The sequence below is a fragment of the Fukomys damarensis genome, unplaced genomic scaffold, assembly GCF_012274545.1.
Source record: "Fukomys damarensis isolate Sample0158 unplaced genomic scaffold, DMR_v1.0_HiC HiC_scaffold_19, whole genome shotgun sequence".
NCBI lineage: Eukaryota > Metazoa > Chordata > Mammalia > Rodentia > Bathyergidae > Fukomys > Fukomys damarensis.
In genome coordinates, this window is record NW_022900931.1 from 40,928,609 (window position 1) to 40,942,203 (window position 13,595).

The following is a 13,595-nucleotide window of genomic DNA, read 5'->3' on the forward strand; positions in this document are numbered from 1 at the left end:
CCCAGCTGGTCCTGGGGAGCCGCAAGAAGGAGCCCTGGCTCTTGCCTAAGCTCCTACTGTGACGCTCCTTAAAGTCTCCAAATTATATCACCAACCTGTTAAGCTCCAGTTGGGGAGAGGGGTGGAGGGAGAGGAGAGGTAGGGAAGAAAAAGCCCTCTCTTAATTACTCATTGGATCAGGTGGGAGAGAGCCCGGCTTTCCCATTGGCTGCTGTGCGTAGAGTAGACGTTTAAGAAGAGTACTCCATCCAAATTATCAGGCTTTTATCTTGTTGTACCTGAAGAGGTCTAATCGGTGTATTGAGGACCATTTTCCCGTTAATTAAAATTATTCCAGGCCCAGACTGCAACAATCAGGCAAATCATGTTTGTGTATAAATCAGGCACATGGCACCTATAGGGACGGAGGTCTGAGCAAAAGTGACCAACTCGGGCCAATCCGGGCTGTCGTGAGACGGCAGAGAGCCTAGATCCCTCAGCGGTGCTCAGCACCTTGGGCCGACATTGAGGCCTTGGATGGAGTCGCAGAGAGGATAGGTCAAAGGCACTACACCGAGAATCAAGACTACTGAGCCCCAGAATACATCAGGATGCTCTGCGAGCCGTGCTCTAGGGTCCAAGCTCAGGAGCAGGGAAGAGTTAAGGACCTCCTTTTCCGGCATGTTTCCTTGTCATCCCTCTCCTGCACCCACACACCCTGCTCATCTCAAAGGCCATTATCGCCTTTCCTGGGAAGATACAGCTAGTAGGAGAATTTCACTTTATCCATGCCATGCAGTACTGACGGACAGGGAGAAGAGGGCACAGCAGCAGAGGCAGCTCAACCCCCAATCCTGAGTAATGTAGGGATCTCTCTCTCTCTCTCTCTCTCTCTCTCTCTCTCTCTCTGCAATAGAAATTAAGAAAATCAGAATAAATGAAGAATGAAAGCAAGGAGTTAAGGTAAAGTCAGGATGAGGAAGATGTGGGACATGTATTCAGCCTGTTAAGTGCCACATACCTAGGAGGTACTTAGAGTGATGACCAAGTCAGAAATGTGCCTTCAGAGAATTGGGGATCAATGGAGAAAATGAATGATACAAAGAACAACTAAGTAATCAACTGTGACAAGTCCAGGAAGACGAGGCGATTTGGGTTTTCTTCAACATAACACAAGAAATTATTGGAGAGTATTAAGGAGGAAAATGCACGATTTGCTTTGTGTCTTTTAAAAGTCTGGTTGACTTGTAGAGAACAGACTCCAAAAAGGCAAGAGTTGAAGTAAAGAGACAAATTAGGAGGCTTTATGAACACAGTTTAGATGAGAGCTGGAGGTGGCTTAGCCAAGGGGTGTCAGTAGCCAAGAACTGATGTGGACAGATTCCGGACAAATCTTTGTATCAGTCAGAGTTCTGCCGCAATGACAAATACCTGAGATAAGCAACTTAACAGACAGTATATCTATTCTGCCTCACAGTTTCAGGGGTTTCAGTCCATGGTCCCTTGGTTCCATCGCTTTGGGCCTGTGGGGAGGGAAAACGCCATGGAAAAGTTGGTGGCAGGGGAAAGCTGCTCACCTCATGGCAGCCAAGAAGCAAAAAGCAGCAAGAGAATAAGGAGCCAAAGTCCTCCCAACACTCCCACAAGGACCTATTTTCTCCTACCCTCCTAAAGTTTCCACTATCTTTCAATAGCACCACCAGCTGGGGACCGACCATTCAAAACATGAGCTTTTGAAGGTCATTTAAATCCAAACTATAACAAGTTTAAAAAGAAATACAGCAGGATGGCATGAGGTGCTGGATGTGAGTATGAGTGAGGAACCAAGGGCCCGATGTGAACGATCAGTAGATGGTAGATCCATTCACTGAGACAGGGGAAGTAAAAAGAGGACAGAAAGGTAAGCAGAGGGACGGTCTGAGGAAGAGAACCAAAATTTCAACTCTATACAGTTCGTATTGAAAAGAATGTGATTGACTAAGTTCACCCAAAAAACCTGCATGTCTAATCCCCAGAACCCAAGGATATATTATCTCACACGGTCCAAAGGGATTTTGGCACATGTGATTAAATTAAGTATCTAGAGGTGGGGCATTTTCCTGAATTGTTTGGGTGGGCACAATGTAACCCTAAGGGCCTTTATAATAAGAGAAGTGTAAGAAAAAATGAGAACCAAGACTTGTCATGTAAAGGTACAGGATCCCAGGAACGAATGTAACTGTACTGTCAACCTAAAATGTGCCAATAAACTCAAGAGAAGTGTAAGAAAAAATGAGAACCAAGACTTGTCATGTAAAGGTACAGGATCCCAGGAATGAATGTAACTGTACTGTCTACCTAAAATGTGCCAATAAACTCAGAGAGAGAGAGAGAGAGAGGAAAAAAAGAGAAGGGTAAGGATAAGAGAATCAAAGCCAGAGAGTAAAAACTAAGGACAAAAGCAGAAGTCAAAGGGGAAAAAAGATGCTACACTTCAGGCTTCAAAAACAGAGGAAGGGGCCACAGTCGATGAGTGCAATCAGACTCTCAGAGCTTCGAAAAAGAAAAGAAGGAGGAGGAGGAGAGAAGGAGGAGGAGGAGAGAAGAGGAGGAGGAGGAGGAAGAAGAAGAGGCAGAAGAAAACTACCCATAATTTCAAACTAACTCTAAACCTCCAATAACAACCAAAGTCTGCCAATCAGTGGAGTTCAGCCCAGTGAAACTGATTTTGAACTTCTGATTACCAGAGAGTAAGATAATAAATTCTTATTATTCTAAACCACTGAGTTAGTAATTTGTTACAGGAACAACAGGAAGCTAATGCAGAGACCATAAGACACATAAGCAGAAATTTCAAGAGTGCACTGCTTGGAACTGTGGTGCAACTGTGGCTCTGCACTTCCTAATAGCAAACGCAAAGGGATAACTGAATTTAGCATACTTTCCACTGTACTCCTAGGTAAAAAAAAAAAAAAAAAAAAATGCCACAGGCTTGTGGGAATTTTCTCCCATGAATCTTTATATGAAAAACACTGTTAGCTTTCTTTTTCTATAACAAATAACTGAGGTAAATGAACTTAAGGGAAAAGGTTTATTTCTGGCTCACAGTTTCAGAGGTTCCAAAGCACGGTCACTGGCCCTGCTGCCACTCAGCACCACAGCATGTCAAGGTGACCATGGGTAGAGGAAGAGGCCCACTTGCCTCCCAGCCATTGCAAAATGATAGAGACAGAAAAGGGCCAAGACCTCCACACCCCCGCCAAGGGCTCCTCATGACCTAACTTCCTCTCACACCTCCTCTGGGTAGCGCCACAGACTACGGACCAGGCTTCGAACTCGTGGGCCTCTGGGAGACATTTCATATCTAAGCTGTAACACGCCCCTAAGTAGGGCACCCAGAGCAGTGAGCAGGCATGTGTCGTCTCAAGTAATTTTACACTCGATGACAGAGCTTTCAGGGATAACAAACAGCCCGCTGCCCCACGCATGCCATAGTTCCGCCACCACTCACTGCTTTAGGAGGAAAAGGCATGCCTAGGGAATTCCAATACACTAGCAGAAATGAAAGACAGAATGAGGGAAGCAATGTGTTTTTTTAACCATGTACAAAGCAGTGTGCTCCTGTGTTACAGTTTGGACCTGGACTGTCCCTCAAAAGCCTGATGTGTTTGGAAATGGGCCTCACCTTCCGAAAGGAGGCGCTGTCCTCATGAGTGAGTTAACGCTCTGAAGAGTCCCAGGCGGAATGTGCTGTTAGGACGTGGTATCTGGCTGGAAGAGGCAGGTCACTGGCTGTGTGACCTGGAAGGGTCTGTCTCCCGCCCTGGAAGGGTTTAGCTCCTGCCCTGGCTCCTCCCTTCTCTCTCTCTGCTTCATGGCTGCCGTGATGTGAGCACTTTTCTTGGCCCAGGCCCTTCCCCCACGCCCTTCCAGCCTTGGAACCAGCTGACTATGGACCAAAACTGTGAATCAAATAAAACCTCTCCTCCTGTAATTGTGGGTGTTGGATCCCAGTGACAGGGAAGTGGCTAAGACATCCTGTCAGCCCGTGAGTGCCAAGTTAGCGCGTGAATCTCTTCAACCTGCGGGCCCAGGACAGACCCTGACCATGTAGCAAACCCTACGACAGAACCTTCCGGAAATACAGCTTGGTCTGTGCTCTCTTCACAGACTGGCACTTTGAGTCTGGCCCGTCTAGACAATGTCTGTACTCCCCAGCAGCACCCGCTCTGGGCTCCGTGTTACGTGAGATATCTTACATTAAACCGCGTGAGACTGCTGACACTCAGCCTTCCCTTCACCTGCAAAACAACAGTGGAACTAATATCTAGCATATGAAATCCTTGACTATATCTGTCTGTCATCTTTTTACACAGATGATTATTTTCTAGTTCATAAGTATACTGGTAAAGACGATATTGAAAAGGATACGCAAGAGAAAAAAGGCTAAAAAGAAAAGCCACAATCTCAACATCCAGAAATGTATTTTTTGTCATTTGCAGATATATACATACTTTCTCCTTTAAAAAATGGGATTTAAAAGCTGGGCCTCTGATCATCTGTGGCAGGGTGAATGCACACTTTTACACCTGCTCCCCCAAAACCTCTGTAAAGTGCACCATCGGTAGAGCTGCAGAGTACAGGAGAGAGCATCAGCAGATAAGCAATGCCAACGAGACTGCGGAGGCTGACAATCCCAAGGGAAAGTCAGAACTGGTGGAAAAGGCCACAGACACCTAGGCTTCAGGAAAGAATCCGGTCAAAAGAAGTAAGAGAGCTCTAAAACGTCCCGGAGACTAGAGGTGCCACACAACTCTGAAAGGGAAGAGGGGCCCAAACAGCAGGACCAAACAGAAGTGCTACATTCTGTGTGCGACCCAGCCTCCAAGGTCTCCACCCCTTACCCAGGCAGAGAACAAGAGACTGGTTTCTGCGAGACAGTGGACCTGAGAAAGTTTGAACTCAGAGCCAGAGGGAAGGGAGAAGACTACCCTAAAGATAAAGATTTTTTTTTTGGTACCAGAGATCAAACCCGGGTCCTTGTGCTTGCAAGGCAGGCAGTAGCACCACTGAGCTAAATCCCTGGCCCCAAGAAAAAGAATCTAGACTGTCTTAGTCATTTTCCCGCCACTGGACACAATACCTGACACCTATAGCTTAAAAAAGAGATGTTTCACCCTTTCACTCCGTGGTAGACAGAGTCCCAGACAGAAATAGCACTGCAAAGGGGCAGAAGGGCGCGGCAGCAGAAAAGGTGTTCAACCCCAAAGGCCAGGAGGCAGAGAGCAAAGGAAGGACCCGCGATAAGCACACACCCTTCAAGTTCACGTCCCCAGTAACCAGAGTCCATCAGATCCCACCTCCTAACAGCACATCTGGCAACTCAGCTCATCCACGTATGAATCCCCGCGTGAGTACTGAGGAACCTTAATGGACTGACCCACTTCCCAGCTACCACTCATGTGGGAAGAGCTAACATCTGTAAAGTCTGCTCACTCCATGGGTGCGTAGATGTCTTAGCCTTAAACAGGCTTCACAGTAAGGCAGTGTCCGACAGCTGGCATGGAAGTCAGAGACCAAAGCAAACAAACACACTTCAGCAAGAAAGTCTGAGGAAACAGAGCCCTCACAGGAAACAGAACAAGAGAGAATAGTAACTGTAATTATTATCCATGCAAAAAAAGAGGAAAGGTTGCATTTATGAAATAAGGAAAAGAAAGGGAAGAAGGAAGGAAGGAATTAAAGGACAAAATAGAGCTCTTGGAAATTAAAGAGATCAAAACATGAATTCAAAATTTAATAAAAGCTTGGAGATAAAGCTGAAAATTTTCTTTAAAAGTAAAACAAATCGACACAGAGTTACAAAAAGAAAAAAAATAGAAAAATAAAGAGCCAGAAATAATGCAGGGAAAGTTTCCAGAATTTAAAAATAAATGTAAATTTTCCAGATTGAGAGGTCCATGATCTGAAAAGTCCAGCATAATGAATGAAAAAGACCTACTCTGAGGCACTTACACCATCCTGAAATTTTTAACAGTAGTGATAAATAGAAAAATCACAAAATGCACAGAAAAAAAAGATCATACACACACACGAAAAAATCATAAAGTCTGATGCTATCTGCTATCCACTCTCTCAATAGCAACCTGAGAGTGATAAGAAAATTGATTAATAGCTCCACAATTGTCACACTGGAAGAGAGTATAATCAACACCATCTCCTGGGCTGGGGGTGTGGCTGTGTTACAGCACTTGCCTAACATGGGTGAGACCAAGTTCTAGCCCTACCACCACCACAGCAAAAACAGAAAACACTACCAACCCAAAGTACCAAGTGCAAAACTAAAATAAAGACATTTTCAAACCTACAAGGTCTCAAAAACTTTACCTCCATACACCTTCTCAGAAGTTATAAGATGTTTTTAAGCCTCACTGATGAATGGATATAGGAAATGGTATATATACACAACACAGTACTACTCCATCATTAAAAACTGAAATCTCACTTGGAAGCAGAGTCTTTGTAAATAGGGAAGGGTGGAGGGGTGAAGGGAGGGCAGGGGTATAGGGGAAAAAATGAGAACCAAGATACATCATGTAAAGGTACAAGATCCCAATGATGAATGTAACTGTACTGTATACCTAAAATGTACCAAAAAACTTAATGGAAAGAAAAAAATGAAATAAGCCTTTGCAACAACATGGATGGACCTGGAAATCATGTTAAGGGAAAGAAGCCAGGCACAGAAAGTAGTACTGAGTGATTTGCTCATGTGTGCAATACAAGACATTGATCTCATAGAAGTTGAGAGAAGAACAGTGGTTACCGGAAGCTGGGAGAGTAGAGGTAGGGGATGGGGAGAGAGTGATCGACAGGTACTAAGTTAGTTAGGCAACAGCAAGAAGTTCGTGAGTGCTGTTGCATACAGGACGGTAAGGGTTATGCACTGAGTGTTTCAAAAGCTAGAGGGAAGGATTTTTGAATAAAAAAGAAAAAAACAAAAACTATTGCAATAAAAAATCATTAAGCAAAATAAGGTGTAAGTTGATAAAAGAACAAAACATGACACCTAAGAAACTGGAGACCCAACACAGCATGAGGTGAAGGGGAGCCTCTTCGATGACAACTGGGTGACACTGTATGGACCATGCCAGTAGAGGGCAAGGATTTGTGACATCAGACACTGAGCCCATTCAGAAACAACAGTCCTCCTATTCTTAGTTACATTTTCCCAGTTTGACCTACCTAGAGTCAACCATGGTCCAGAAATATTAAAGGGAAATTTTTAGAAATAAACAATTCACAAGTTTTAAACTATGCCATTCTGCACCTGCCATCCAGCTCTATCCCTTCTGGGACATGACTCATCCCTTTGTCCAGAGTATCCACACTGTATATGCTACCCGCTCATTAATCACTCAGCAGCCAGCTCGTTTACTGGGTTAACTTTCGTGTTATCTTGGTACCATGGTGCTTATGTGCAAGTAACCCATATTTTACTCATGGTCCCAAAGGGCAAGAGTGGTGATGTTGGTAATTTCATTACAGCACACTATTATACTTGTTCTATTTTATTATTAGCTATTGTTTACCTTTCACTGTGTCTCATTTTTAAACTAACTTTATCATATTTGTGTATGGATAGGAATAGCATAGCCTATGAAGTATATACAGGTACTATCCATAATTTCAGGCACCCACTGAGGGTCTTGAACCATATCTCCCACAGATGAGGGGACTGCTGTAAATCAAACACAATTTACTTCTTGAAGTGATACAGAAGAAAGTGAGCACCTGGAGTGGGGAGATCAGCATCATTCCCCAGGAGAGACAGGAGGCAAGAGTCTGAGCATCCAAAGCGCCATCCCATCAGGTGCTGTGCCGGTACACAATGAGAGTGTGAGGGTCCCAGCTGTGAGACTACATTTCCTGCTCACAGGGGTGAGGGCTCACGAGAGATGGGCTACGCACGTGTGTTGTAATGCCAGGGCGCCTCCATGCTCTGGAGGTCACATAGCAGCACCACAGTGGACTATATGGTCACCAGGATGGCCCAGGACCACGCCCTCCTGCAGATTCAGGAGACTTTCACACCTTCCATAGCTCCAGGATGACCCGCACTGATCCAAAGACATTTCTCAACTTGCACTGTGGAACTAGACCAGGCTCAGGATGCTGGAATTTCCTGAGAGTTTTATTAATGTAACTATCCCCGCCCAGGCACAGTGGTAACTTCTACAGTCCCAGCTACTTGGGAGGCCGAGGCAGGAGAATCACAAGTTCAAGCCCTGCCCTGAACAACTTTGTGACCTTGTCTCAAAACACAAAAATAAAAAGGGCTGAGAATGTAGCTCACTGCAAAGGCCCTGGAAGCCTCAGCACCAATAAATAAATAAATCTTAAAATTACCCTCTAACAACTGTGCAGCTCACCTGCAAAGCAACCGGCCCAGGCTGAAGGGACAAGGTGGGGTGGGGGAGGGAGATTGTTTTCTAAAATGGAGTTGCTTAATTGCCTGATGAGTTTGACTTAAGACATAGTCATAGGGGCTGGGGATTTGGCTCAGTGGTGCAGCTGTCCGCCTCAAAAGCTCAAGGTTCCCTGTTCGATCACCAGCACACACACACACACACACACACACACACACACAAAAAAAAAAAATGCATCCATTATCTGTTGCTCCCTACGGAATCGCCACAGCACAGCAGCTGACAACACACACACCTTGTTATCTCGCTGTCCCGGGGGTTGGAAATCCTGGCTCAGGGCTCTGGTCTGGGTCTCACCGGCTGCAATTAAGGTGGCAGCTGAGGCTGTGCTCTCTCTCACCCGAGGTTTGAGTCCTCTTCCAGGCTCGCTGAGGACCTTGGTAGATTCCCCTCTGCTGGTGCAGCCCTGGGACCCTTGGTTGCTAGAGGCCACCATCTCCGTGAGCAGTTCCAACGTGGCTGCTCACTTTCTCCTCCAGGGAAGAAGGCAAGTGCTCCAGCTGCCTCTGGTCCCCCCAAGGGCTCACCTGGGCTTTGGGCAAAACTAACTCAAGTCAGCTGATCACGAAACTTAATTATGTCTGCAAAGTCCCTTTTGCCACCTAATGGAAGAAACGAATTCGCAGCAGGGATGTTGCATGCCATCCAGGGATCCTGCCAAGGCAGAAGGAGAAAGGATTGTGTGGGGCACATCATCAACATCCGGGAATGGGGCACCACCTGAGAACACTGCTACCAGAGACATTAAAATCAAGCAAAGTGGGGCTGATTTAGCTCAGTGGTTCTGCTGCCTGCCTCACAAGTGCAAGGACCCAAGTTTGATCCCTGGAAGCAACTATGAACTGCAACGGGAAAAGCAAGTTTTCCAAGAGAGAAAATGTAATCACAAAGCCGGGCGTGGTGGCACATGCACACAGGAGGCTGAGGCAGGAGGATCGCTGTGAGTTCGAGACCAGCCTGGGCTACATAGTGAGTTCCAGGTCAGTCTCAACTACATAGTGAGACCCTGTCTCAAAAAACAAAACAAAACCAAAAAAATGTAATCACAGAATACAGCGGTTCAACTACTAGAAACACAGTTGTAAAAATATATTGAGTATTGATTTTTAAAATCATGAAATTTGGGTAATAAAAGAAGGGAAAGCTTGCATTGCAAAGAAGAAAAATACTCAGTTCTCATTTCCCATGGCAAGGAGATAGCAAATAATGTCAAAAATTGAAAAATCAAGGAATAGTAGTATAGAAATAATATTTAGAAATCTACAAATGCATGCTTGCTTCGGTACCACATATACTAGAAATCTACAAATAAATGGCTTGTAAGATAGAAATAAAAAAGAGGAAACTGACTCTCTGAGGGACAGGCAAATGCTATTTTTTTCTTGTAACAAGTTTTTTTAACCATGTAAGTAAATTATAAACTAATAAGATTTATTATACCGCAATCTAATTTTTTTTCAGCTTTAACTGAGTTTATTGGTACATTTTAGGGATACAGTACAGTTACATTCATTGTTGGGATCTTGTACCTCTACATGACAAGTCTTGATTCTCATTTTTTCCCCTTACCCCTGCCCTCCCTTCACCCCCTCCTCCCCTCCCCATCTACAAACACTTTATTTTCATCTTTTCATTCTCTCACATTTTTTTCTTTTCCCTTTTTACTCTTCCCCTACCCATCCCACCTTCCCTACACCTTTAGCTCCTTTCTTCCCATTTCTAAATGTCAGTAATCTTATTAGAATCTTATGCATTGTTGCAGATTATTCACACCAGGGAAACTATTCGGCATTTACACACGTGTGACTTATTTATTTCACTTAGGAGTATATCTTCAATATGTATCCATTTCTGCAATCCAATTTTTAAAATTTAACAATACACGAAGACTGTTTCCCACGTCATCCAGTAATTTTCTACGTTATTATTCTGGCATTTGAAACAATATTCAACCTTGTGAATGGATCGTGTTTTACTGGACCACTCTCCTATTCTTTTACATTTCCCATGTTTACAATTTTAAACAACTGGGTAAAAATTCAAGACAATAAATACGTGGGCTACAGCCCAAACGTCCGACACTCCAACCAGCACCGAGTTTCTTTCCTGTAAAAGCACAGCTCACTCGGGGAATATTCAGGTTGCTTTTTCAGGTGCTTATCCTGAGAGCTCCAGCTAGTGAGGGGCAGGGTGAGGGCAGGGCCAGGAAAGCCCGTTTCCCGGGACTTCGCTATCTCCTGCGTGTGTCCTCTCTCTCCCCCCAGTGGGCCACTCGTCAGCAAGAATCCGAAACGTTGCCATCCACGGAAAGGATGAAATAATGAGGGTTAGGAAACCCGCCACAAACTACCCCACATCCAAGGACAATTAATGTCACTGTACCTCTTTTTTTATGTGAGAAGGAGCTGAAAGAAAATGCTTGTGATATCCCAAATATGGTCTAATTTCCCTCTCCCCTGTGATACCAGGGATTGAACTCAGGACTTTGCAATTGCGGGGCAGGCAGCGGCACCGCTGAGCTAAATCCCCCGCCCCAAACACGACCTGATTTTATAAGTGGGTTTCATGATGCCAACGATGGGCGGCTTCTCTGGCATCCTTTCAGGTATTAATTCATCCAATGGACATCTTAGCGTGCTTATTCCGGGCAAGGCACACATTCAACTGCAGAGAGAGTCGTAGCCAGGGGAGACAGACAAGTTCCCGGCAGTGGGGAAAGGAAACTGAGGAAAATTAGGAAGGGAAGTTGTCTAGAGGCACAGAGCCAAGAAAGTCTACCCTGCCCTTCAGGAGCCAGGGACACCTTCACAGAGCAGAAAACCTAAGCAACTTCATTCAGCAAACTTAAACTGAGTTCTGAAGGAGCAGAAGCTTGGCCTATTCGCAGGGAGGAACCGCATTCCAGAGAGGGGAGATTCCACACGAGGTCAAAAGGCCCAAAAGTGTTGGGTATTCAAATAACAGCACGCTAAGCTGGGGAAATGTTAAAGAGGAAGCGACAAAGGACTTCGAAAGTTCAGTGTGTCCCACAAGGAAATAATTTCAGGTGGCCCATGGACTAACATTTGTTAATGTAATAGTTTCAGTTGAGAAATGCAACTAGCCTGTGAAACTCATGCCCTACAGGATAGCATTGCCCAAGACAAATGATAAAGCTTTAAAAAAAGACATAGTTCAAATCAAAATGCTAATCAAACAATAGTGGAGGCAAAATTTGAAAATCGCAAAAGGTGAGCAGAAGATGATGGCTACTATAGGCGGTGAGGAACCACTGGATAACCTTAAATTCACAGACAACCTGATCGGATCTGTATTGCAGGAGAGCTCTGGGGTCAGTGTGGAAAAGCAGCGACACGGATCCTTGAGTGGGTGAGAGGGGACAGCCACTCACAAGGTAGAAGGCACGAGAACTGTCACCACTGGGTATGGCTTGTAAGCCAGAAAACACCTGAGGTTGTCGCTCAGGTGTCACCTGGGCAGATGACAGGACCACTGTCCGGTAGAAAGAATACATGAAGGCAAACAAGAGTTGGGAGGAATGACACTCCACGCCCAGAGGCTCTGCTTTAGTTTTCAGACTGGGTTTGAACCCAGGGCCTCAGGCATGCCAGGGAAGTGCTCTACCACTGAGCTGTGTGTGCGAGGTCACAGGCAGACACACCAGAGCGCCCTAGTTGAATATCTGGAACTAGAAGCCCAGAAAGGGGTGGTGTCCAATTCTGTGACTTCTGGCCTTGAGCCGTGCTGAAGGGATTAGGAGGGCTAAATACCCCCCGCTGCCTGACAACTTGACTTCTATCTGGAAGCAGGCCTGCTGCTTGTCGTTGGGAAGGTGGGAAGATGGGGGCGATGTGCTATTAATTAAGGTGCATACACAAGGTGACATGTGAGACCACTGCTGTGTCCTCTGGCACATGGCGACCCAGGTCTCCAACCTAAAGGACAGGAATTAAAAGCCCCCAAACTTGAGCTCCCTAAGCTGTGCCTAATTCCTGTGTGCACACAAGCCAGCAGCCACTCTGGCACATCCAGTCCCCACAGCCCGCAGAAACCTAACACCTCTCTCCACCTACAGCAGTGTCACCAGGAAATTAACACCCACCCTGGCCCTTGGACATAATTAAACTGAACAAAAAAACAGCTGCTCTTACCTTTCTTTTCTAATCACCCACATGCAGCCCTGGGGATTACTAGCTTTGGGGTGATTTAGGGAGGATTACTCTTTCATTAGTGTCCGGGGTCGGTTCCAATACGCTGTCCTAGGAGCCTTTTAAGAGGTCCTCCTGCGCCAACACCATGTTCCTCTCTGTGTCTGGAAGGTTAGACCTTGCGAGCCATTTGGCAACCTGCTACTTATCAGACCAGGTAGCTGTTATTTTTTTAAACCAGAAACATCACTTGAAGATGACTTTGTACGAAAAATGGGCTTCTAGGTATCTATGAGAATATCATTCTAAACCCCCAGCTCAGAGTGGTCTAAGAACAGGGATTTGAAAGACCCTCGACTTCCTGTAGTTATCCACCCTACATCACCACGCCCTCCGGAGGCTAAGCACGGGAACAGCCAAGGGATGGAGGGTCACACAGGTCAGAGGTTGCAGAAAAAGAAGGCACACACCCACCCAAGGCCATCCCAAGACAAGGAAGTTTCAACATTGTCTCTGCAGGCTACAGTCTGCCTGCTCAGTGTCCTTTACTCATTTATACTTTGGCTCATTCAGCAAAAATTTAGGCATCTCTCTTCAGGTGGTCTGCTGAGTTCAAGAGAAACTGATCAGGGAGGACACACACAGGAGAACAGGGAGCAGGTTGAGGGCAGCAGAACTGAGCCAGGGACTCAGGGAAAGCCTCCTCGAGGATCCAAGGCTCACTCTGAAATCCGAAGGCTAAGTAGGAGGCAACCTGGCCAACAGGAGAGGGAGAGGCAGGTGAAAGAGGCTGTGCAAAGAGACCACCACAGGGAGGGAGAAAAATCAAATAAACCACCAAATTAAAATCATGAAATTTGCAGCTGGGCGTGGTGATGTGCGACTGTAATCCCAGCACTTGGGAGGCTAAAGTAGGATTGCTGTGAGTTTGAAACCAGCTTGGGCTACGTAGTGAGTTCCAGGTCAGTCTCAATTACATAATGAGACTCTGTCTCAAAAA